Raw genomic sequence first — 27,976 nt, forward strand, 5'->3', positions numbered from 1 at the left:
AACGCCTAATACTTAAACTTGTCACACCACATATTCCCCTTGCTGACTCACAACATGGTTTTAGGCCACTACACTCCACAAACACTCTTCTGATAAACCTCACACAAAGAATTTTAGATGGCATCAATTCAGATAGGCCCCACCACAGAACACTTCTTATAACATTAGACATTAGTAAAGCTTTTGATGCTATCCCCCGCCACAACCTAACAAATAGAATATATAACACAGACATGCACAATAACACCAAAAGATGGCTGGCCAATTATCTGGCAGGTAGAAATGCTTATGTGTCATATAATGGCCAATCATCGCACATCATAAACATTAAGAATGGAGTACCACAGGGCTCTGTTCTATCCCCCACGCTCTTTGATCTATACATGCATGACTTACCCACACCAGACACCTCAGAAATACAAATCTCTTCCTATGCAGACGACATAACAATCACATGCACACATCGTAACACAGACAAAGCTCCAGAAATAATCCAGCCATACCTTGATACACTCAACACATGGTTCATCATAAACAGACTCAAAATAGCTCTAACCAAATCTACAGCAACACTTCTCACCAACTGGACAAAAGAAAAAGGATTGTGGTACAATATACAAACAATGCATACGCTCAGTGTTGAATTATGCGAGTCCTGCATAGGTTCCTAATCTCAGTGAGACACACCACAACATCCTTCAAATCATACAAAACAAAGCCCTAAAAACAATTACAGGCTGCACAAATACAACACCTACAGACCATTTACACCATGAAACAAAAGTCCTCAAAGTCGAGGACCACCTCGACATGAGAGGCACACAAACACTTGCCGCAGCCACCACAAACACATTACACCCGCTACACTACATAGCAGAACACCCACACACACCAAGAAACATTAAAACAACACCCAAAGACCTTTATCACGCACAGATACTCTCTTCTCTTCCTCCGCAACCACCAAATACCAGCCTCCGGAAACATATTCATAATCATATCACTCACCGCTCCATTAACACACTGAAAGACAACACACTGCTGCATGCCAGACCCCCTGATATCCACCCTTCTGAATCCTCTCTCCCACAAAAGGACAGAGTCCACTTGGCCAGACTGCGATGCGGTCACCACCCAGCACTTCTAAGCTACCAGAAGAGGCTGGATGACCGCATTGTGAACAGCTGCCCAGGATGTAACACTTCACCCCATACCATACAACACATAATGGAAGACTGCATTATACACAATCATGCACGCAAACAACACAACATACGCTCTATAAAGGATTTGTGGGAAAACCCAGTTTTGGCTGTGACATTCCTTGGGGAGACGGGACTGCTCGGACAGACAGTCTAGGGAACGACAACAACAACAACTGGATAAAAGAACACAAATACATACCTCATCTCTACATCAACAATTCTCTAATACCACACACAAACACACCGAAAATTCTTGGTGTAATGTACGATACATCCATGTCTTTCAAACAACACATCACAAACATAAAAAACAAATGCACACCTAGACTTAACGCACTTAAGTCAATCAGTGGAACAACATTTGGACAAAACAAAGAAACTAATACAACAATATACAAACAATGCATACGCTCAGTGATGAATTATGCGAGTCCTGCATGGGTTCCTAATCTCAGTGAGACACACCACAACACCCCTCAAATCATACAAAACAAAGCCCTAAAACAATTACAGGCTGCACAAATACAACACCTACAGACCATTTACACCATGAAACAAAAGTCCTCAAAGTCAAGGACCACCTCAACATGAGAGGCACACAAACACTTGCTGCAGCCACCACAAACACATCATACCCGCTACACTACATAGGAGAACACCCACACACACCAAGAAACATTAAAACAACACCCAAAGAACTGTATCACACACAGATACTCTCTTCTCTTCCTCCACAACCACCAAATACCAGCCTCCGGAAACATATTCATAATCATATCACTCACCGCTCCATTAACACACTGAAAGACAACACACTGCTGCATGCCAGACCCCCTGATATCCACCCTTCTGAATCCTCTCTCCCACGAAAGGACAGAGTCCACCTGGCCAGACTGCGGTGCAGCCACCACCCAGCACTTCTATGCTACCAGAAGAAGCTGGATGACTGCATTGTGAACAGCTGCCCAGGATGTAACACTTCACCCCATACCATACAACATATAATGGAAGACTGGATTATACACAATCATGCATGCAAAGAACACAACATACACTCTATAAAGGATTTGTGGGAAAACCCAGTTTTGGCTGACATTCCTTGGGGAGACGGGACTGCTCAGACAGACAGTCTAGGGAACGACAACAACAACAACAATGAAGAACTGTCGAGACTAGATATATTACATCAGAGCCTGAAATTGTGGATAAAATGAAATGCAAGACACCAATTGGGAAGAGTGACCACATACTAATAGAGTTTGAACTAATAGAACAGATTGAGAAGAAATGAGAAACAGAGAAAAGGAAGACTAATGTACAACAAAATGGATTTTGAGAAATTCATACAATTCTTTCAAAATGCAAACTGGGAAAACTTCCTAAATGAAGAAACAAAGATGAAAGAGAAATAGAACATATTAAAAGAAAATTATAATGAGGGAATAGACAAATATGTACCAAAAAAGAAACCAGAATGGGTGTACATAAAGTGCTGGTACAACAAAAAATGTAATGAGGCTAAAGATAGAAGAGACAAAGCCTAAAGATGGGAAAAAGGTTAAAAAAAAAAAAAAAAAAAAAAAAACGAGCAAGTGGCAAATATACATTAAACTAAGAAATGAATATGTAAAAATATGCAGGGAAGAAAAGAGAAACTTTGAAAAGGACATAATAGAAGAATGCAATGACCAACCTAAACTATTCTACAGGTATGTGAATGACAAACTAAAAGACAAACATGAAATAGTGAAACTGATCAAGAGAATAATGAATATATAGATGACGTAGAAAAGGCTGAAATTATGAACAAGCATTTTAAATCTGTATTCACAATTGAAAGTACACAAAATTGGAAGGACAGAAAGATCCCCCTAATGAAAGAAACAACTATGACACAGAAGGAAATAAGGGACCAAATAAAAAACCTTGACACCAGAAAATCACACGGGCCGAATGGAATTGCAAATTGGATATTCAAAGAATATATAGATGAACTAATGGACAAAATACACAAGATAACTAACTTCTCACTCAAAGAAGGAAAAGTACCACAAGATTGTAAAAATACAAATATTGTACCAATATACAAGAAAAATCCATCTAACTATAGAGTGTCCCTTACAACCACAATAGCAAAAATATGTGAAAAAGTTATCAAAAGTAAATGGATTAAACATTTGGAAGAGAATAATATACTAAATCCAAAACAATTTGGATTTAGACGTGGAAGATCATGTGCCACAAACTTGATTTGCTTTTACTCAAGGCTAATAGAAATAATACAAGAAAGGGACAGATGGGCAGATTGTGCCTTCTTAGATCTACAAAAAGCATTTGATAAAGTACCACACAAAAAGCTACTAAGAAAAATTGGAATAATAGGTGGAGTACCTGTATAAGGAAAGTTATTGGAATGGATGTAAAATTTCTTGAATGTGAGAAAAATAAGGGTAGTACTTAGAGACAAGAACTTGACTTGGAAAGAAATGATAAGTGGAGTCCCACAAGGTTTAGTATTGGTTTAGTATTTGCCATATATATAAATGACATGGGTGAAGGTGTAGAATGTTGTATGAACTTCTTTGCAGATGATGCAAAACTACTAAAGAGAGTAGGTTTAGAAGAAGATTGTAAATCACTACAAAAAGACCTGGATAAAGTCTGGGAATGGAGTCAAAAGTGTGAAGTGAACTTCAACATCAAGAAATGTAGTATAATGGAATTTGGAAAAAGTAAAAATAGAATATCAGGACAATATAAAATTGATACAAAGGAAGTTAAAAAAGTTAACTTGGAAAGGGACCTAGGAGTAATCATCATCAATGGCATGACACCAGACAAACATATCAACAAAATAGTCAGAGAAACCTTCAGTTTACTAAGATCAATGAAAGTGGCCTTTGACTACTTGGATGAAGAAATGGTAAAGAAAATAGTTACATTGATAAGACCAAGATTGGAGTATGCTGCGACACTATGGACACCTAGTACTAAAAAGAATATAAAGAAATTAGAAAGAATTCAAAGAGCAACGACAAAGATGGCACCCACACTCTCCAAACAGATATACGAACAAAGATTGTCCAAACTCGAGCTACCAATCCTGGAACAAAGAAGAGAAAGAGGAGATCTACCAACTATCTACAGAATTATGAAAGGGATGGAAGTCCTCAATAGAGATGATTTACTAAAGTGGGATAAAAGAAAAACAAGAGGACATGAAAAGAAACTTGAAAAGAATAGTTATAGAAGAGATCTGATAAAAGAATAGTTTCCCCCACAAAGTGGTGGATACCTGGAATAAATTGGATGAGGAAACAGTGACTGCAAAAACTATACAAGAATTTAAGAACAATCTTGATGCTGAAAGATACAAAGATGGGTAGCCACGAGCATAGCTCTCTTCCTGTAAAATACAGGTAGGTAAATATTGGAAGGATTTTGGTCTGTGAGCACAGGTGTACAATAGGGGTTGTTTTGATGCTTCCTGTTATTCCTCTTGATGCCCCATTCTGTAATGTTTGTAAGTTTATGTTCAATTTGCTGATTGTTGGAAGCCATGATGTGAAGGCATATTCTAAGGTGGTTCTTATGAATTGTTTATAGATAGTTATTACTTTCTTTTTTGTTTCCGTGCTAATGATGGATTTCAATAGGTTTATTTTCTTGTTGATCATCAATAACTAGTCCTTGATATGTGGATATCAAATATTTGACCAAGAATTTTTAGATTCCTTTCTAAAGGAAGGATTTGACCATTCAACTTCACTGGTGTTTTTTGACATCTGGGATGAGCAGAGTTACTGTTGATTTCTGGGGTGAAGTTACCATTCTGTTATTTCTGAGCCACTGTTCTAGTTTGTTCAAGTATGCTCAAGTGTTTTTTGCCAGTATTTTGTATTTACCTTGCTGAGTTATTGTCAGATCATGTGAGAGAATGTTGAAGTTTAGTTCTGGTTCAGGAGTTGATAGATCACTTATGAAGAGGTTGAAGAGTAATGGAGAGTGTTACTCCTTTGTGTAGCCTTTTTATACCTGAGATGAGGTCGTTGTAAGTCACTCATTGCCAACATAGAATAGGCCTGGGCACAGAAACAGACTACCCCAGATGTGACCTTCACATAGAAGGCAATGAGCACCTCATTTTAGACTACCCTACCAAAACATGTATGTGTATGTATAAATTTTGTTTTAGAATAGGCACACTCCAAAAGTATGGGTCACAAATGCCATAGTAAAGTAATCCTCTGTCTGGAAATGCAGCATTGTTTTAAGAATGTGGTAGTATACTGCTCTGAGTATATGAATATTTCTAGTTTATATGTGTGCATATATACATATATATTTTATGTGTGTGTATATATCAGTGGCATAGCAACTGTTTTTGCTGCCCAGGGCGGGTGTAAGATTATTCTTTGATATAAAGCAGGAATACTTAACTTAAAATATTTATCTTCATTGGATATAAAACTGGAGCATGTCTAAAGCAAGAGTTCCTAGCCTAGGAATTTTTCGTAACCCAGGAATTTTGTTTAAAACCTAGGAATATAAAATTTGCCTAGCCATCGATCCTACAACATGGCTGCCACCATAGACCAACACAGATATCAATTTGCTAGATATTTTTAGTTAATTTTTTGCCATTTTATATCAATAAATAAAATAGAGTATATCTTACTGGTTTCAGATTTTACTGGCACTCGTATTTACATATATTCACATAGTTATGTCATATTTTAATTTATTTTAAAATAGCTGACAAAATTGCTGAAAGCTAGAATAGCATCTAAAGCGAATGTAGGTTAGGAAAACATTCATAGGCTAAGAAAATTAGCTTTAGACATGGTCCTGATGCTACAGTTGAAAAATCTGTTTAAAAACAGTACCATAGTACAACCTTAAAAACTCATTATGGTATGAAATTTAAGATTTTGTTAGATTTTTATTATTCTTATATATTTTTTTCGATTTATTTTTTACCCCATCAACATTCTGCCCCCTGGCGCATGCCGCCCGGGGCGGACCGCCCCTCCTGCCCCCCTTTTGCTATGCCACTGGTATATATATATATATATATAATAGATGTGTGTGTGTGTGTGTGTATACATGTATATGTATATATATGTTTATGAATATACATGCACATACTATGGTGTAGTATGTATTTCAATTTGAAGTTTACATTCATCTATTGATGAATTCATAACACTTAATTGGAATGACAAGCAATAGACATTGGTTCAAGAATCATGAGGTATTGTTCATATATTAACACTGGAAGTTCCAATGCCCAAACAAATTTACCAGTAGAATTTAGTTTACTGGTATTTTGATACTTTAATATGCAAACTGTTTGTTGATTTAGTATGCACAAGAACTTTAGGACCAGGTTGTATGAAAATGTAGGTCTCTCCTATGAATGCACCATATCTTTAGGGGTAAAGAAAAGACATTGTGTAGTGCAGGTAGTGGAACTGAGGAACAGATCCCTTGCCCAGTCTTGTACAAATTATGTGGATAATGACATTAGTATGACATCTTGCTTTCACTTTCAAACTATGATCTTGATTGTAAAGTTGTAAGTGAATGTGAAACTACAAACTGCATAGGGAAACAAGTGCCAAACATTGATAAACTCGATACAAGTGAGGACTGTTACAGAAAGCAAGAAGTCAATCAGTCTCTTGCAATTTTGAGTGCAAATTTTTGTGCAGGTAGGGTGATCACTGTTATTCCCTGTTGTAGTACAACATTCCATAATTTTTTGTGCTCTCTTCAAAGGATCAGCAGTATTGCAAGATCCTGTTTATGCCACTCCCTCATGCTATCTCATTGCCATCTTGTGTCTCAAATCATTGAAAGAAATGCCGTCCATTTGTGCCTGTGTGGGTACCACTCCCATGATTTTTTATCATGTGATGTCCTTAAAACTTGTACATACAGTTGCTGATAAATGTGTAATAAAAAACTCCAGATATTTTTTCTAGAGTCAAATACTTAAGTTGGCTAATCCTCCTGCTTTAGTATCAGTATTGATATTTATAATTTCAAGAGTCAAATAGTGGACATGATGAATATTACATCAACAGATGTTTTGGTGGAACTGTCTACTTTTGAGATTTAAAACCAAGCCTTATGAATGATAGGGAAGCAGGGGAGAAAAAAAATATATTTTAGTAGTTGACTACAGATATCTAGGGTTTTACTGATATTAGGCTGATGTAAGGTTAATATGCCAATAAATTGTCTACTTATGATTCAACCTTTGGGAGATGGTTGACAAGGTGATGCAAGTTAAATCTCAGTGCCTTTATTGATAATCTTGATTGACCATGCTTTTCAAGTAATATGTTTTAAAGGATCAGGTTGCCATAACATCTATTCTTATCATATTGGCATTAGAATATATGAATTTGACACCTATCTGTCATATAATTCCTGTAACCAACAGCTTACATATACTGATTATACAAGGTTCAGGCACTCAAGGAAGGACTAAGAAAAATTGTATAGTTATGTAATTTACTTAATTTACAGGGGGCTTTAGAGGGTGAAGGGTAGGTCTATGCTTTCAGCCACCCTCTTATAAGGAGAATAGATCATTAGTATATGTATTTACCTAATTGTAGTGTACAGGAAAGGAGCAATGTTTGTTGGGTCCTGTCTCCTACTCACCAATTTATCATACTGACAAAAATTAAAATTTATAGTCTTGCCAGAATTTGTGGCTTTATTGTACAAAAATGTGTACACAATGTAAACAAGATTCAGCAACAAAAAGTAAATAATTTTCAAAAGCACTAGACACAACAGCACATGATATTCTGTACCTGAATTATAGGTAAAAATAACACAACTTTTTGCAAACCTATATGCCAAATTACTCAGGAAGAAGTCCAAACACTTCACAAATGTAAATATCAGAAAACCAATCTCCTCCAAAGATGGTTGACATGAGACTGTCCAGACTGACAGTGCTGCCACCTATCACTGATACAAAGGCCTGCTGGGCCAAAGTTTTCAACTAACCTATTACATTCTCCCCCTCTAGAAAATCTAAAAATTTTAGTCCTGAAGACAGCCTTGCAAATGTCTGGTGCTTGCAGATTGTTGAGTGGCAGGAGCCTGAACCTGGGTGTTGTAGAGCCTTATGAATAGACCCACCTTCCTTAAAGTGTGACTCTTCACTCTTAAGTTCTTGAGGCTCACAAGAAATATCTCCCTCCAAAGTAGCCAGAGTCAACTGGTCAGTTGGTTGAGAAGCCAAGTGTTTTAACCCCTTCCATACGGTGCCGCACACGTAGGCGTCATGGACTTAGATCTCAGTGGCAGCAGCCAATGCCAGCCGTACGACGTGTCGTAATAATACTCGCATCATAAAATATAGTCACCGCTTATATCGATCGTTCTCTCTTTCACCCGCGAATTTTGAATACCACAGAGAATGGGATTCAGGGCACATTTAAGAGAATGTAAAAACACAGGGGCGACTACAATAAATATAATCAAGACGCCGATATGGCAGCCTCGCGAATACACACGCTCCCCATGACGCCTACGTGTGCGGCACCGTATGGAAGGGGTTAAGGAGACCATTGTTACATGCTTGTCTTGTAGTTTCACGTGGGCATACTGAGGGTTAGCCTTGAACACATGTACCTCATGTATAAATGGATCAGTTTTCCTGTGTCGTACTTAGCATTTCAGAAGAGCAGGGCCTTTCTCAGTAAGGCAAGAGGGCAAAGGTAGGTCTTCTGCAGTGTTTGAAGAATCTTTTGTGAGGGGCACTGTTTGTTACTGTAAGCAGAGAGACCTGAAAGAGTGCAAAGTATCAGTGAGTTCTTCACCCCAGTAAGTCACCTCTAAAATTACATGTTCTAAGAGTCAGCATAATAGCCTTCCATAAGATTCTGTTATATCTTCCCACTAGGCCATTATCCTTAGGAGTGGTGCAACTGGTGACTCTCCCTCTCTGGAGAAGGAAGTTCTTGAATTGTGTGGACATGAATGAAGCTCCCCTATCTCAGTGGGTATATGCTGGCATACCAGAAATAGCAAACAGTTGTATAAAATACATTATCATAATTCAAGCAGAGATATCTGGGATTGGAAATACAAATGGGACTCTTGAATACTCATCAGTGATGACTAGCATGTAATTGTTTCTCAAGCAAGAAGGAAGAGTGCCTTTAGAATTTAGGTTCAACCTTTCAAATGGCTGGAATCAGGCTCATGGAAATGGGGATTAAACTGTGAATACACTAGGCATACCTGAGTTATCCATCTCTTTTCTTCAACTGAATATGGTAAGTTTTAGCATATGAAGTGCACCATTCAAGTGACTCCAGGATGACACTGTGCTGACATACAATTTACCGAGATCAATAAAGGTGGCTTTTAATTACTTGCATGAGGAAATGGTAAAAAAAAAAAAAAAATACTAGTCACACTCATAAGACCAAGATTGGAGTATGCTGCAACACTGGACACCCAGTACAAAAAAGAATACAAGGAAAATAGAATTCAAAGAGCAATGACAAAGATGGCTCCAACACTTTCAAAATTGACATACGAGCAAAGATTGTCTAAACTGTAACTACCAACCCTAGAACAAAGAAGAGAGAGAGGTGATCTTTTAGCCATTTACAGAATCATGAAAGGCATGGAAATCCTTGACAGAGAAGACTTATTAAAGTGGGATAAAAGAAAAACAAGGGGACATGAAAAGAAACTCAAAAAGGATAGTTATAGAAGAGATCTGAAAAAAAAAAAGTTTTCCACACAGAGTGGTGGATGTTTGGAACAAATTGGATGAAACAATAGTGTGTGCAAACACCATACAAGAATTTAAGAACAAACTAGATATTGTGAGATACAAAGATGGGTCACTACGAGCATAGCTCCGCTGCCTGTATAATACAACTAGGTAAATACTACACATGCAAGACAAAGCATTCACTGCAGCATTGTCCTTTCCAGGTTGATAAACAAAATAATTAATAGATGAAAGTTCATCTTGCTATCTTGTTATTTTATCATTCTTAATTTTGCTGAGTGATTTAGTGTTGAACATAAAATCCACACTCCTTTGGTCAATGATGAGCTGGAAATGCTGTCAGGTTGTTCATTCTGGCTCAGAGTAGTTGTGATGGATGATCTGATGTGTCAGTCTGAACTATAAAGGCCACTTAAGGATCCACAGAACACACTACCAAGTCAGCTATTTTGGTTTTTAGTTTCAAAAGCACCTCGGCTTCAGTCAAAGGGAACTGTTGCTTGTGAAAGTGGATGTATGTTCTCAGAAAACCCTAGTATCCATTAAGCATAACAAGTCAGTATCCCCAAGGTTTGACATAGGCCACATCTTTCAGTAGTGGAACTGCAAAAAAGTTTGGAGTTATTCAAGGTCAGGTTGTATTTCCCTTTCCATGATGGTGTATGGGGAGGTGGTGAAGTATTAGTAGAAACACCTGAATAAAAATTCCACTTTAAATCTGTCTTCACTGGAGAGAAAACACAATATTGGAACGAAGGTAATGAAAGGTGATCTCCCCCCATGAGCGACAACTATAGCACAAAAAGAAATATTAGAACACCTATCAAACCTTGACATCAGGAAATCACATGGCCTGGATGGAATTGCAAATTGGATTCTAAAAGAATGCAAAGAAGAACTAATGGACAAAATACACAACATAATAAATTGCTCACTCAAAGAAGGAAAAATACCAAAAGACTGGAAAAATGCTAATATTGTACCAATATATAAAGGAGGAAACAAGGAAGAACCAACTAATTATAGGCCAGTCTCACTAACAAGCACTATAGCCAAAATTTGTGAGAAAATATTCAAGAATAGATGGGTAAACCACCTGGAGGACAATATAATAAACCCAAGACAATTTGGGTTCAGTGCAAAAAAGGAATGGATGGGCTGATTATGCCTTCCTGGACTTACAAAAAGCTTTTGACAAAGTACCACACAAAAAATTATTTAAAAAACTCGCACATATAGGAGGGATACAAGGGAACCTACTAAAATGGATGGAGGACTTCCTGATTGGTAGAAAGATGAAAGTAGTGCTCAGAGAAAAATATTCAGATTGGAAAGAGGTGATCAGTGGAGTACCGCAAGGATCTGTACTAGTTCCAATAATGTTTGCTATTTATGTGAATGACATGGATGATGATGTGAAATGTTACATGAGCTTCTTTGCTGACGATGCCAAACTGTTAATGAAAGTAAAAACTGAAGAGGATTGTGAATCACTGCAGGAAGACCTGAATAAAGTATGGAACTGGAGTCAGAAATGGGAGGTGGACTTCAATATTAAGAAGTGTAGCATAATGGAGTTTGGAAAAAGCAAAAATAGAATATCAGGACAATATAAAATTGGAACCAAGGAGGTAAAGAAGGTTGGAGAATCCTACAACTTGCTAAAATCAATAAAAGTGGCATTTACATATTTGGACGAAGAAATGATTAAAAAAATATTGGTCACACTGATAAGGCCTAGACTAAAATATGCGGCGACATTGTGTTCACCCAGTACCAAAAAGAATATAATGAAAATAGAAAGAATCCAGAGAGCAGCAACAAAAATGGCACCTGCACTTGCAAACTTGTCATATGAGGAGAGATTGTCTAAACTAGATTTACCGACTCTGGAGCAAAGAGAAGAGAGAGGTGACCTACTGACCGTCTACAGAATCATGAAAGGCTCAGAAATACTTGATAGAGAGGACTTGTTAAACTGGGACAGGAGAAGCACAAGAGGACATGGAAAGAAAATCAAAAAACATAGCTACAGAAGAGATCTGAAGAAAAACAGTTTTCCACATTGAGTGATAGACACTTGGAACAAACTGGACAAGGAAATAGTGTGCACAAAAACCATTTATGAGTTTAAAAGCAAACTAGACACTATGAGATACAAAGGCAGGACACCACGAGTGTAGCTCCCCTTCCCGCAAAATACAACTACAGATTGACCTCTCATTAATGGACATTAATTAGCTGTGTTTGCAGTATTTTGCTGTGTTTTTGGTGTTTTTGGTGCTGTTGTTAAGTGATGTGCAATCACTATGCCACCCAAAAACCACTCCAAATCAATGGATTATTCACATCAACAGACACCGTTACCCCCCTTTTAGTCCGTTAATGAGAGGTCAATCTGTAGGTAAATACAGTGCCCAAAACAAACTACACAACATGGCTCATGTATGGTATACTCATAAATCCTCAACTCAGAAAATAAGTATCATATTTTACTCTTCAAAAATTTTTGGTATCTTGGTTGGGGTTCTCCTACTGTAGAGGAACACCGACTGGGGAGCGGGGGAACATCAACCCTTATATTTTTATTTTTTTTTATTTTTTTTGCCTGAAATCAACATATATGATAACCCTAGCCATCCTCCATCATTATTAACTGATGAAGTGAAAGATAAGCACGTGAAAAATTAACACTTATTTGACAAAACAAATTATAAACATTCTTAAAAAAAAATAATAATAATTATGTATGAATAACTATTTGAACCAGAGAGGGAAGTGAAGACACCTTAAAGTATATTTGAGCAACTTATAGCTTAATTACATACAAATAGAAGGAATTCAAGACATAAAACTATATACAAAGAAATACCTTAGCCTGTAGGCTACTACAGGCCCAGAAGTGTATGTTGTTGTTGTTGTCGTTCCCTCGACTGTCTGTCCAAGCAGTCCCGTCTCCCCAAGGAATGTCACAGCCGAAACTGGGTTTTCCCACAAATCCTTTATAGAGTGTATGTTGTGTTGTTTGCGTATGAAGTATAGAAGTTTGCGTATAGAAGTGTATGTTGAAGGCAATCAAGGTGGGGGTACATCTTAACCAGGTTGGCCTGCTTCTTGGTGACACATTTACACTGTCCTGGCTCAGCAGACATACACCATCACCCCCCCCCCAAAAAAAAATATGTATATATATATATTGTTCCACTTTATAATGCACTAGTTCACCACCATTTATTTTCATGCTAATGTACATAATCAGTCACTTTTTGTTATGTTTTTCCAAGTAATTCAAAATATTCAAAATTTCACACATTGGTGTTCCTGCACATGGTGGTGGTCGATGTTCCCCTGCACCACACTTTTTTTTTTTTTCACAACATTGCCATGGCAGCCACTTCAAAAGGATGCACTTCATTTCACACAATAACATGTCAATATGGCTAAATATCATAATGAAACTTAACTCTAAACAATCATGTCATATTCGCCGATGTGAGACACTATATGAAAACCATGAAAAATAATAACAGACATCCAAAAAATAAATTTTCTTACCAGGTAAACACAGACGTCATAATGGTGGAAACCTGTTGCTCGTGTGTATGAGTACTGTGTTGGTGGTGAGTGGTGGCATGCAATTTGAAATAGTTATCGTATCAGAGCACTCAGTTGGTGTTCCCCTTGGTCAGTATTCCCCCTCCTCACACTACCCTAGAGGATTGAAGGATTGACCCCTGTACTCGTACTTATTTTTATTCAAAGCTACTACTAGAAAGTGCTTTAAGTTCTCTTCTTGCTCCTGTTCTGTTCTACCACACACAGTGACATTGTCCACATATTACAAAGAAACCTTGTACGTTTTCTTTAGGAATTATGTCATCCATCACCCTTTGAAATCTGACTACACCCGAAGGGGATACAGTTGAAGTCATACAATCTTTCTCTAGCTTAAAAAGCTGCTGCTCCTCCAGGAGCAGTACTTGAAGCTATGTACTCTTTTAAGGCTAGCGTGCTAAATATTTTGTAAGCAGCAACCTTGTTAATGACTTCATCAATACGATGAAGGGGGTCAACATCTAGTTCCATGAACCTGTTTATAGTCTGTGAGTAGTCGATGACCATCCTCTTCCTGTGGTTTGTTCCTCCAGTCATTAGCGCATTTTAAATATAAATATGGTAACTGGAAATCAAGGATATATATTAAATTGAAACTACATAAATTTGAGGTTAGGTAGAAAATAATTAAAGAATAGGAGACGACCCAATGAGCATTGCTCCTTTTCCTGTCTACTACAATTAAGTAAATACATTTGCTCGCCAAGGAGAATTGCTAGCCTGGATTATCCCACCTTTCAGCATTTGTGCAGTTTCCTTGGCAATGAATATTTAATCCATTTCACTCTAGCATTTGGACTTTACCGCCTCTGGTCTGCAGTTTGGGAACAAATTACTGAAGAGAATAAGGGCCAGTACATGTGTGGCAGCCATTCCACACACCTTAAGGGGTGGTCTTTCACCCCCAAACTGTATTTCTAAAGATGAGTGATACTGCAGAAACTCGTGACCTAATACAGTGTCACTACACAAACTAGATAAAACTTTGGGTTTCACACTATGGTATGGCTTGTACTCAAGTTACAGATCAATAGTGCAACTACCCAGAATTTCTAATGAAGAAGAGATGTTAGCCATGAAAACATTACTTTGGTCAGATTTTATATCCGACTTTAACCATTCTGCTACAGACTGATTTTAAAATTTTTCTGAAATGTCAGTATCAGTAAAAGATTGATCAGATTTAATATTGATTTTTGTAAGGTGCATAGACCACCACAGACATGAAAGAGAAGTTTCTACTATGGTAGCAAGATTAGCATCTGAATTCTGGGTAGACTACTACATTTAGTGCCTTCACAGATTTGCAAACCTGGCCATAGCCTTTCTTACAATTATTACAAATCATTTCAGTAGCTGCAAACTTAGATTGAGAATGCTGTAACCACAAAAAATAATGCTTTCATTATGAAGTGACTGCAGCAGTAACTAGTGTGCCCCCATTGTCCTCTCCCTCCTGAATGTCCCCTGCAGTCCAGAGAACAGCAGCATTAGCAGATGTTGTTTCCATCTGAGAGTATGAAGCTGAATGTTTGTGAGCCATCTTGAGGATATGTGGATTTTTATATGTTTTCTGTAAATCCAATGTTTTGTTTTCAAGCTATTATTGTCAGATAATATTTGATGATATTCCATTAATAAAGGCATCCTTTATGTACTGGTCAGATGCCGCAGTTCCTGTCACAGCTTTGAAACTGTAGTCTTTTGCCAACATTTTCAGTGCCTGAAGAAACTGATCAAGGGACTCACTTGTATCTTGACATCTGGTAGCAAGCACATGATAGGTGAATATTTAATTTTTGGGCTTGATATACTACAAGGTAGCTTCAGTCTCATAAGTTGAGGGGGAGATAAGGAAGACCCAAACTATAGACCAGTCTCTCTTACAAGCACAATAGCTAAAATATGTGAAAAAGTTATCAAAAGTAGATAGACTAAACATCTAGAAGAAAATAATATACATACATATACCAAGGGCTTTTTCCCCCTTCCAAGGGAGGTAGCCAAAAAACAAAGGTATGTGCTGTGTCTTGTGTTACGGGCCGGCTGGTTAGTGAAGATACGTTAAGTATAACGGATAAGTGCTTAAGAACCAGCTCGCTTCTAGAAGTCACTGTAGGACTGAACTATCTGGTCAGGGCCTAGATAATTCGTAAGACTAGAAGTAAAGGTAACAAAGAAGATTCCAGGAAAGGAATATTAAACTAGCGATAAAACTAGTAAATGAAATTATTAATATGGAAAATATTTACAGGCAATCAACACAAAAGAGAATGGGCAGTAGGGTCAATGGGACCGTTACATGATTATAAGAATATGGAAATTATCGTTCAAATAAGAAACACAAGATAAGTATACAATATGGTACTATCTAAGTACAAAGAGATCAGGAACATGCATCAGAATAAGTAATAAGTACAAATATAAGTAAAGTAATGCAATGTATATCAGACACGTAATGTAGGCAAAAAGGGTGATCACTTCACACCAATCGTCTCATGAGTCTAAACTTCCAGTTTTTATCAAGAGATAAGATATGCGAGAAAATGACGAGGAGTGAGCGATTTCCACCGCTTATATACCATTGGACCGGAAGCGGGATACTTCCGGTGAAGTGTGCGAGTGAGTGAAAGGGGGGGAGGAGGGTAAGTTAACACACGTCAACATGGGTAGTTTTAGGACCCTCGACTCGCTTGAACAATCTATTTATTTAGTAACTGTCAAATCTGTGCGCTCCGAACTATTCAGGATATCGCTTGTCTGTTTGTTCTACAAGAGTGCGCACCTTTCTCCGCACGTAGGCAAGATTACATATAGTGGATGGGCGTTACTGCTTAACATTGTTACAATACATACATAGACAAGAAATATGAACATAGTTATGTAATACAAAGGAACACAATTCTATAACATAATTACACATATGACGTAATATCTAATATTACGTTACACTTGCGACACTGCTTCTGACCCAGGGCAGTGGACAGGGTGCAGGGATGACCCGTCATCCAGGAGGTGCTAAGATAAGAGGGAGGGTGGAGGGGTGTGGAGTGTATTCAGGGATGGAATGAGTTGGAATGATTTTATGCCTTTTCCTTTTTGGCTACCTCCCTTGTAAGGGGGAAAAAGCCTTGGTATATGTATGTACAAAAAACATTCCCACCCATCCCATCCCTAATACACTCCACTCCCCTCCACCCTCTACCCTCCCTCTTATCTTGGCACCTCCTGGATGACGGGTCATCCCTGCATCTTGTCCACTGTCCTGGGTCAGAAGCAGTGTCGCAAGACACATCACATCCCCAGCAAGGCCGCTTCATTAAATCGGCAATACCCCCTCTCCGTACCCTCATGCAGAAAAGGAGAAGAAGGGGAGAAATCCCTTTGGGCTGTGTAAAATTTTTCTCACACATACTACCTCACCCCCCATCCCCACCCATTCCACCTCATGGATCACAACATCATCCATATACAACCATTCTCTATTCACCCCTGTCTTCTGTCCTCTCGCGTCCTTCCTCAACTGACATTCCCCTCTTCCCCAAAGCCCCCTTCACCCCATCCATCCATCTCATCCTAGGTCATCCCCTCATGTTCACTCCCTCCACATCTGCCTTCCATACCTCTTTTACTAGTCTTTCTTCACTCATTCTTTCCATGTGTCCAAACCATCCCAATACTCTTTCATCCACTCCATCTCCCAACTCCCTTACCACCCCAGTTCTCCTCTTCACCTCTTTTCTCACTCTATCCAGCCTCGTAACCCCTATCATACTTCTCAGACACCTCATCTCAAACACATTCAAACTCCTTCTCTCTTCCTCTCTTATGTTCCATGTTTCTGCCCCATACAGTGCTGTTGGCACAATCACTCCTTCATACAGTCTCCTCTTAGCATCCATTCCCAAAAGTCTATTCCTCATTACACTCTTTAATCCACCAAGGCATTTACTCGCTTCTCTCAATCTACATTCTACCTCCACCTCCACTCCACCCTTTCCTGCCACATTCGCACCCAAGTATCTAAAACTATCCACTTCCTCCAATTGCTCTCCCTTAATGCTCACTGAATCCAAAACAATTTGGCTTTAGACAAGGAAGATCATGTGCCACAAATTTGATATGTTTTTATTCAAGGGTAGTAGATTTGAGGGTTGTTCCAAAAGTAATGCCTCCCATTTTTTTTTTTTTTTTTATTCTGCCCGAAGGGATCCAAGGGGATTGCAAATTGCATTGTTATGATGACTGAACTTTAGCACTCATGACCTGAAAGTTTCATCTCTCTATTCCAGATATTGATGGTGTGACACTCTAAGAAAGCAATCCCTGTCATGGACTTGCGTCAGAAGCAGAGTTGTGTCATTGAATTCCTCCATGCAGAAAAAATTGAACCAATTAACATTCACCGGTACCTGGTGAATGTTTACGAAGCCAACACAGTTGATGTCAGTGACATTGTGGTCACCCAGTACTAAAAAGAATATAAAGAAAATAGAAAGAATCCAGAGAGCAGCCACAAAAATGGCACCTGCACTTGCAAACTTGTCATATGAGGAGAGATTGGCTAAACTGGAGTTACTGACTCTGGAGCAAAGAAGAGAGAGAGATGTGACCTACTGACCATCTACAGAATCATGAAAGGTACAGAAATACTCGATAGAGAGGACTTGTTAAACTGGGACAAGAGAAGCACAAGAGGACATGGAAAGAAAATATAAAACATAACTACAGAAGAGATCTGAAGAAAAACAGTTTTCCACATAGAAGTGGTGGACACTTGGAACAAACTGGACAATGAAATGGTGTGCGCAACAACCATTCATGAGTTTGAGCAAACTAGACACTATGAGATACAAAGGCAGGACACCATGAGCGTAGCTCCCCTTCCCGCAAAATACAACTGGGTAAATACAACTGTAGTTAAATACAGTTAGGAAATGTGTTCGTTGATTTCAGAGTGTTGACAGAGATGTGAGTGACAAAGTGCGCTCCGGACGCCCATGCACAGCCACCACCCTGGAAAACAAAATGTGCCTCAATCAACTCATCCGCGCTGATCGGCGGATAACAGTGAATGAAATGCGTGTAGAGTTGGATGTGGGTGTCAGTGCACAGGAAATGATGTTGTCATCCCTAGGATACAGCCAAGTGTGTGCTTGGTGGGTTCCACAAATGCTCACACAGGACCAAAAGGACCACTGACAGAATGTCTGTCATGACTTGTTGGATCGGTACGAAGGCGAAGGTGATGGATTCTTGGACTGCATCATCACTACGAGCCGGAGTGCAAATGGCAGTCGATGGAATGGCACCACTCACACTCCCCAGCAAAGAAGAAGTTCAAGACACAGACATCTGCAGGCAAAGTAATGTGCACCATCTTCTAGGACAGGAAGAGCGTCATCCTCCTGGATTTCTTGGAACCAGGGGTGACTGTCAACTCTGACCATTACTTTGAAACATTGACCAAGCTGAAGGCCCGGATTGCCCGTGTAAGGCCAGAGAAAAGGGAAACATTCCATTTGCAATACAACCACCCCAGGCCACACACAAGTTTGAAGACTACGGAATGTGTGAAAAAGTTCGGCTGGATGGTGCTATCTCACCCACCATATAGTCCCGACCTGGCACCATCAGACTTCCACTTGTTCGAACCTCTGAAGGATGCATTACGTTGGCAGCATTTCCCCGACAACAATGCCATAATTGCAGCTGTGAAAAAATGGACCACCTAGGCAGGCGCTGACTTTTACGACCGAGGCATCAAGGCTCTCGTTCATCACTGGCAAAAGTGTATTGAGAATGGTGGTGACTACGTAGAAAAATAAATTCTGGAGCACAAAAGGTCGCTTGTTTTAATGGTGCCATTCCTGTCTTCATAGCTCTTCAACTTTTTGAGTTAAGAAATAGGAGGCATTACTTTTGGAACAGCCCTCGTATAATGCAAGAAAGGGATGGATGGGTGGATTGTGCTTTCCTGGATTTACAAAAGGCATTTGATAAAGTACCACACAAAAAGCTATTAAGAAAACTCAAAACAACAGGTGTACAAGGAAAGTTATTGAAATGGATGGAAGTTCTTGCATGGGAGAACAATGAGGGTGGTACTGAGACAAAAATTTGACTTGGGAAGAAATAATAAGTGGAGTCCCACAAGGTTCTGTATTGACTCCAATATTGTTTGCTAAATATATAAATGACATGGATGAAGATGTAGAATGCTATATGAACTTTTTTGCAGATGATGCAAAACTACAAGTACAGAAAAAGCCTGTGAATCACTACAAACCTGGACAAGGTCTGGAAATGGAGACAAAAGTGGGAAGTGAACTTAAATATAAAAAAATGTAGTATAATGCAGCTTGGAAAAAGCAAAAAAAGAATATCAGGATGATATAAAATTGGTACAAAGGAAGTAAAAAAAGTTCTGAAAAGGACCTAGGAATAATTATTAACAAAAATACGTTACCAGACAAGCATACAGAGTTACCTCTATGCTTGCCCTTATGTGTGAGAAATTCTATTTACATGGTGAAATTATGGGGAAGATCTTGTTGCTATTTACGTGGAAAATTTCTATTTATGCAGGCACATTGGTGTCCATTACTGCACAGAAAATCAAATCCTGCACGGTCATCTTGTTGACGTCACCATTCACATGCTGTTTTGTATCTCCTCCCCCATCTTTGTTGTGTACATGACTGGTCCTTCTTTCCATGCCTATCCCTTGGTATTGTGCTGTTTGTGCCTTTAAAATGCCTCCAAAACAGGTGAGAAGTCCTACTGAAGCTGGTGCTTGTAAGAAAACCAACATCACAATTGAGAAAAAGAGAAGTGATTGCCAAAGCTGCTCAAGGTTTACGTGTGTGTAAGCTGGTGAGAGAGTTTGGTATGTCTGAGTCAGCAATAAGAACCATTCTTTTAAATAAAGATAAAATTCTGTCAGCTAATGTGTCTAAGGGTATAAGGTATGTGAGCACACACAAGAGGTCAGCATTGTTGGATGAGGTGGAAAGGTTATTGTTTGTGTGGATACAGGAGAAGCAGCCTAAGAGTGACAGCTTGAGTGAGGAAATGATCTATTCAAGGGCTCACCCAATGTATGCTGACCTGCAGCGGCAACAGGCTGGTACCAGTGGCCAGCTTGCACCACCTTCATTGCCCTTTACAGCCAGTAGGGGGTGGTTTGAGAAGTTTTGGCAACATATGGGCATCCACAGAGTGACATGGCATGGTGAGGTGGCAAGCATGGACATGGATGCAGCTAAGGCGTTCGTCAAGGAGTTTGAGGAGCTGGTGCATCGTGAGGGTTACCTGCCACAGCAGGTTATTTAATTGTGATGAAACAGGGCTCTTTTGGAAGAGAATGCCTAACAGCACCTACATTACTGTTTAGGAAAAAGCTTTGCTGGGGCATAAGCCCATGAAAGACAGGCTTACAGTGATGTTGTGTGCTAATGCGAGCAGCAACTACAAGATCATACCGCTCGTAGTGTATAATTCGGAGATGCCACGAGCAATCAAGAGGGGCAACGTCCAGTTGTGCCAGGAGTGGCTCGAAGGGGCTTTTGGCCCTGAGAACAAGAAGTTTCTGCAGGGGAATGGACTGCCACTGAAGTGCCTCCTGCTGCTAGATAACACCCCAGCACATTCCCTCAACATGCAGGCACATCTTCCCCAAGACCTGGATTTCATCACAATTAAATTCCTGCCTCTGAACACTACTTCCATTCTGCAACTGATGGACCAGCAGGACTCTACAGGCAGTGTGGAAGAAGCCTTGGCCATCATTTGAGAGGGAGCGGGACTTTGAGGGCTTTGAGCCTGCTGGTCCATTGGTCATCTCGGACATTGTTGCACTAGGGAGGGACCTGGGCCTGGAGATGGAGGATGGGGATGTCGAGGAGTAAGTAGGGGAGCATGAGGATGAACTGACCACCGAGGAGCTGAAGGAGCTGCATCAGGATCAGGTTGCCAAATTGGCCCGGGAACAGCAAGAGGTTGAGGGAGACAATGATCATGTTCAGGGCCCCACCACGGAGGAGGTGAAGGAGGCCTGTGTAATATGATGGAGGAAGCTCTACGATTTCATGGAGGTCACACATCCGGACCAGACACTATGAGCCGTGTTGCAGGCCAGTTCAATGAACTGGTCATGCCTCACTACTGCCAAATCCTGCACACATGGCACCGGCAAGCAACCATTACAGAGTTCTTCCAGCCTTGTGCCAAATGACAGCACCCTGATGAGGGTGCCACTCCAGCTGAAGGAGCACCTCCTCCTTCAGAGGGGGGTCAGTAAGCCCCCACCACTCCACCACCTCCTCACTCCCATCCCCCTATGCCAGCTGCAAGCCTTACCATTGGTAGGTACAAAAAATAGCTTTTTTCATTATATTTTTTACCATGTAAGTGGTCTTTAACATTGATTTTCTGACATTAATGTTGCAGGAACATCATAATCATACCTATTTATGTCTGTTTGGTGGCAGGCTTCATCATATCAGAGGGAAAAAAGTAGACTTTTACGAGGTCGGGAATGGATTAATTTAATTAACATTGATTTCAATTGGAAATAGTGTTTCCATTTATGTGAATTTCTGTTTACACGGAGGCATACAGAACAGGTTAATCATGTAAATAGAGGTACCACTGTATTAATGAAATAGTCGGAGAAACCTACAACATACAGTACTAAGATCAATAAAAGTGGCTTTTAATTACTTGGATAAAGTAATGGTAAAGAAAATATTAGTCACACTGATAAGACCAAGATTGGAGTATGCTGCGACACTATGGACATTTAGCACAAAAAAAAGAATGTAAAGAAATTAGAAAGAATCCAAAGAGCAATGACAAAGATGGCACCAACACTTTCAAAATTTACATATGAACAAAGATTGTCCAAACTGGAACTACCAACCCTGGAACAAAGAAGAGAAAGAGGAGATCTACTGACTATTTACAGAATCATGAAAGGTATGGAAATCCTTGACAGAAGAGCTATTAAAGTGGGATAAAAGAAAAATAAGAGGACATGAAAATAAATTAAAATAAGGATAATTATAGACTAGATCTGAAAAAAATAGTTTTTCACACAAAATGGTGGATGTCTGGAACAACTTGAATGAAACAATAGTTTGTGCAAAAACCATACAAGAATTTAAGAACAAACTAGATGCTGAGAGATACAAAGACAGGTCACTATGAGCATAGTTCCCCTTCCCATATAATACAACTAGGTAAATACTGAGCAATGTAGTTATAAATTTGTGGAGCCACATAGTTGGTGAAAAGAACAAGCTTGTTGATATTCTTTGTAGTCTGTCCTACAACATTGAAGTTAAGAAACATTTTTTCTGGTGTAACAACTCCTTTGCAGGTGTAAGTGAACTGGGGTAAGTTTTGAGCCAGTCAGAACATATTTGTAGATAGTCCATGTAGGGTTTCATTTGTAAAATAAATTTTGCCAGAATTTCTGGCTTTATTGTACATCTTCATTACACAAGCTGTAAAATATGTATGGTACACCCTTAACCTCTTCAATACAAGTCAAATTCTCATGGGCAACTTTAGCTACCTGATGTATGATGATTACAATATTTGCATTATAAAATATAAAGTTACTGCTGTATTGCTCATTTTCTTTCACTTTATTAATACATACATATACCAAAGTCTTCTTCCCCCTTACAAAAGAGGTAGCCAAAAAAAACAAAGGCATAAAATAAACTCCCAATCCATCCACACATACTCCACTCCCATTCATTACCCTCCCTCCCTCTATCTTGGGTCATCCCTGCATCTTGCCTATTGCTTTGGGTCAGAAACACTGTCACAAGACACAGCACATCCACAGCAAGGCCGCATCATTTAAATGGTGACCCCCCTATCTGTCCCCTCATGTGGAAAAAGAGAAGACTGGGAGAAATCCTTTCAGGCTATATCAAATTATTTTTCACATATACTCCCTCACCCCCTATCCCCCACCCACTCACTTTTATGCATCACAGCATCATCCATACACAACCATTCTCCATTCACCCCTATCTTCTGTCTTCTCTCATCCTTCCTCAACAGACATTCCCCTCTTTCCCAGTGCCCCTTTTACCCCATCCATCCCTCTCATCTTTGGTTGCTCCCGCATGTTCACTCTTTCCACCTCTGCCCGCCACATTTCTTTTACCAATCTTTCCTTACTTATTCTTTCCATTTGTCCAAACCATCCCAACAGCACTGTATGGGGCAGAAACAAGGAACATAAGAGAGGAAGAGAGAAGGAGTTTGAATGTGTTTGAGATGAGGTGTCTGAGAAGTATGATGGGGGTTACTAGGCTAGAGTGAGAAATGAGGAGGTGAGGAGAAGAACGGGGATGGGAAGGGAGTTGGGAGATAGGGTTGATGAAAGAGTATTAGGATGGTTTGGACACAAGGAAAGAATGAGTGAAGAAAGACTAGTAAAAGAGGTATGGAAGGCAGATATGGAGGGAGTGAACATGAGAGGACGTCCTAGGATGAGGTGGATGGATGGGGTGAAGGGGGCTTTGGGGAAGAGGGGAATGTCTGTTGAGGAAGGACAGGAGAGGACAGAAGACGGGTGAATGGAGAATGGTTATATATGGATGATGTTGTGATGCATGAGGTGGAATGGGCGGGGGGATGGGGGGTGAGGTAGTATGTGTGAGCAAACTTTGACGCAGCCCGAAGGGATTTCTCCCCGTCTCCTTTTATGCATGGGGGGACAGAGAGGGGGGGTCGCCGATTTAATGAAGCGGCCTTGCTGTGGATGTGCTGTGTCTTGCAACACTGCTTCTGACCCAGGGCAGTGGACAAGGTGCAGGGATGACCCGTCATCCAGGAGGTGCTAAGATAAGAGAGAGGGTGGAGGGGTGTGGAGTGTATTCAGGGATGGAATGGGTGGGAATGATTTTATGCCTTTTCCTTTTTGGCTACCTCCCTTGTAAGGGGGAAAAAGCCTTGGTATATGTATGTATGTATCCCAATACTCTTTCATCGACCCTATCTCCCAACTCCCTTTCCACCCCCATTCTCCTCACCTCGTTTCTCACTCTATCCAACCCTAGCAACCCCTATCATACTTCTCAGACACCTCATCACAAATACATTCAAATTCCTCTCTTCCTCTCTTATGTTCCATGTTTCTGCCCCATACAGTGCTGTTGGTACAATCACTCCTTCATACAATCTTCTCTTAGCACCCATTCCCAAATGTTCATTTCTCATTACATTTTTCAAACCCCCAAGGCATTTACTTCCCTCAGTCTACTTTCTACCTCCACCTCCACTCCCTTTCCTGCCACATTCACACCCAAGTATGTCAAACTATCCACTTCCTCCCATCTCTGTCCTGTAATACTTCCAGTATGCTGCCACTTTTACTCCTTGTACATCTCATCACCTTACTTTTACCTACATTTATCTTCAACCTCTTTCACACACCCTCCCAAACTCTGTCACTGATTTTCTCAATCCCTCCTCTGATCCTGCCTCAACCCCCCAACAGGGACACTCCTCAGCTTTCAACAGGATCCAACAACCGAACAACCCCCTCCCCACATGCAACACACACAAAACAGACAGTGTGGGGATGCATACAAGCCTCACACAGGAGAACCCTGTAACATCATCCCTATGCTTTATGGGCACAATGGGGAATATCCTATGTACATTCCTAATAGACACAGGCACAAAGATATATATGCTTTCACAGTCCATATGTGGACAATTAGGTGATGCCTACCCAACAGACAGACCATTACCTTTGCATTTACCTGTCGCACTACCCCATCCATGTATAAATTGAATAGCCAGAGTGACATAACACATCCCTGTTGAAGTCCCACCTTTACCCCAAACCACTCACCCTTTCCATTTCTGATTTTAACACAGGCTCTACTACTGTTGTAAAAACTCTTGACTGCTCTTAACAGCTTTCCTACTATCCCATATATCTGCAATACCTCCCACAGTGCCTTCCTGTCTACCCTGTCATAAGCCTTTTCCAAATCCATAAAGGCCCCAAAAAATCCTTACCTTTTCTTACAACTTTCTCACATATCTGTCTTAACACAAAAAATTTTCCCATGCAACCTCTACCTGTCCTAAACCCACACTGTTCCTCACCAATTGCTCCCTCTGTTCCTCTCCTAATCCTCTCAATCAAAACACTCCTATAAGCCTTCCCAACTACACCTAACAAACTTGTCCCCCTTTCCCTTGTAAAGTGGAACTATACAGGCACTCCTCCAATCCTCTGGCTCTCTACCCTCTTTTAAACATACATTAAATAACTTTACCAGACAGTACACCATCACTGTACCTCCTTTTTTAGACATTCTGCATGACACCCATCCAACCCAGGTGCCTTACCTACTCTCATCATCTTAACTGCCTTCACCTCATTTTTCTTTATTTCTCCTCCATTTTCCTCACTCATCACTGTCATTTTCTTATTGCTTCCCACTGCAACTACCTTTCCCTCCCTATCCTCCTTCACCTTTAGCAACTCCTTAAAATATTGTCCATCTTCCTTTTACTACTGTCTCTTCCATTATCATCTCTCCATCTGCACCTTTTACTTTTTCTCTACTTTACAAAGGATTACAAAGGCGGAGCATGCCGACAGGAGACCTTTTGATCCATATCTAGGTCGGATGCGAAAAAAAAATCATATTAATAATAAAACAATAAATAAAAACTATAATAATGTAAATAACAAATAAAATACGTAAATAAATGCATAGGTATAGTTAAATAATAAACAAACAGGTAAATAGTAAATAATAATAAATTGACATATAACTAATAATAAATGAAAATCAGACAGACAAATGATAACAAAACAAAAACAAAGAATATAAGATAAATTATAATCATTACAGCATCTTACTTAGGTATTTATCTAACTGATTCTTAAAGCTTCAAACTGAACTACATTGCACTACCTGTGCAGGAAGTTTATTCCATTCATTTACTACACGGTTGGCAAAGTTGTTTCTACCTACTTCCAAATTGAATCTATTTCCGGATAGTTTGAGACCATTGTTTCTTGTCTGATTCTCATTCAATGTGAAAATTTTGTCACTTTTGATGTTGTCAATTCCCTTTAAAATCTTAAAGACCTGTATCAAGTCACCTCTGAGTCTATGCTTTTTTTAGGGAAAGCAGATTCATGTGTTTTAGTCGATTTTCGTATGATTTATTTTTGATATTTGGAATCAGTTTTGTGGCTCGCCGTTGTACTTTTTCCAGTCTGTCAATGTCTTTAATGAGATTCGGTGACCATACGGAAACAGCATATTCCAAATGTGGACGAACTAACGATTTATATAGCTTGTTAATGAGTGATGGACTTTTGAAATCAAAAGATCGCGCAATCAGTCCTAGAATCTTATTTGCTTTCTCAGAGGCTGAAATACACTGCTTGGATGATTTGAGGTCGTTACTGATAATTACGCCGAGATCTTTTTCACTATCCACTTTTGTTAACGAATTACCAAATAACTTGTAATCGTACTTACTGTTATTTTTACCTATGTGCATTACCTTGCATTTACTTGTGTTAAATTTCATTAGCCACTTTTCAGACCATTGCTGTCATTTATCTAAATCTACTTGAATATCTAATTGGTTTGAGTGATCATTTGCCACTCCGCACAGTTTTGTATCATCAGCAAATTTGGAAACAGTAGATTTTAGTCCATGGTCTATATCATTTATATATACTATGAATAGAAGTGGCCCAAGAACGGAACCCTGAGGAACTCCACTTGCAACACTTTTCCATCCAGAAGTTTTTCCATTTAAAACAACTCTCTGTTTTCGACCCTTCAACCAATTACTAGTCCAACCTAATAGGCTACCACTTATTCCATGCAAAGCTAATTTAGTAAGTAGTCTTTCGTGTGGGACGGTATCAAAAGCTTTTGCAAAGTCTAGATATATTAAATCTATATTGTTTCTTTTGTCATAATTCGAGATAACTGTGTTGTAGAATTCGAGTAAGTTAGTCACGCAAGAACGTTTCCGTCTGAAACCATGCTGGCTATCATTTATCAAACAGTTACTTTCTAAATGATGTTCGATAGCATCTCTGATGATAGTTTCCATTATTTTTCCTACGATTGAAGTCAAACTTATAGGCCTATAGTTACTTGGTTTCTTTTTGTCACCTTTTTCGAATATGGGAGTAACGTTAGCTAGCTTCCATTCTCTTGGGACATCTCCGGATATGATGGATTTCTTGAAAATAATTTCCAATGGAACAACAATCTCATTTTTCATTTCCTTTAAGATTCTTGGATGCCAACCGTCAGGCCCTGGTGTTTTATTAACTTTGAGTTTGTCTATACACCTTTTA

The sequence above is a fragment of the Oratosquilla oratoria genome, chromosome 2 (genome assembly GCF_046742065.1).
Source record: "Oratosquilla oratoria isolate Oo_2021 chromosome 2, ASM4674206v1, whole genome shotgun sequence".
Lineage (NCBI taxonomy): Eukaryota > Metazoa > Arthropoda > Malacostraca > Stomatopoda > Squillidae > Oratosquilla > Oratosquilla oratoria.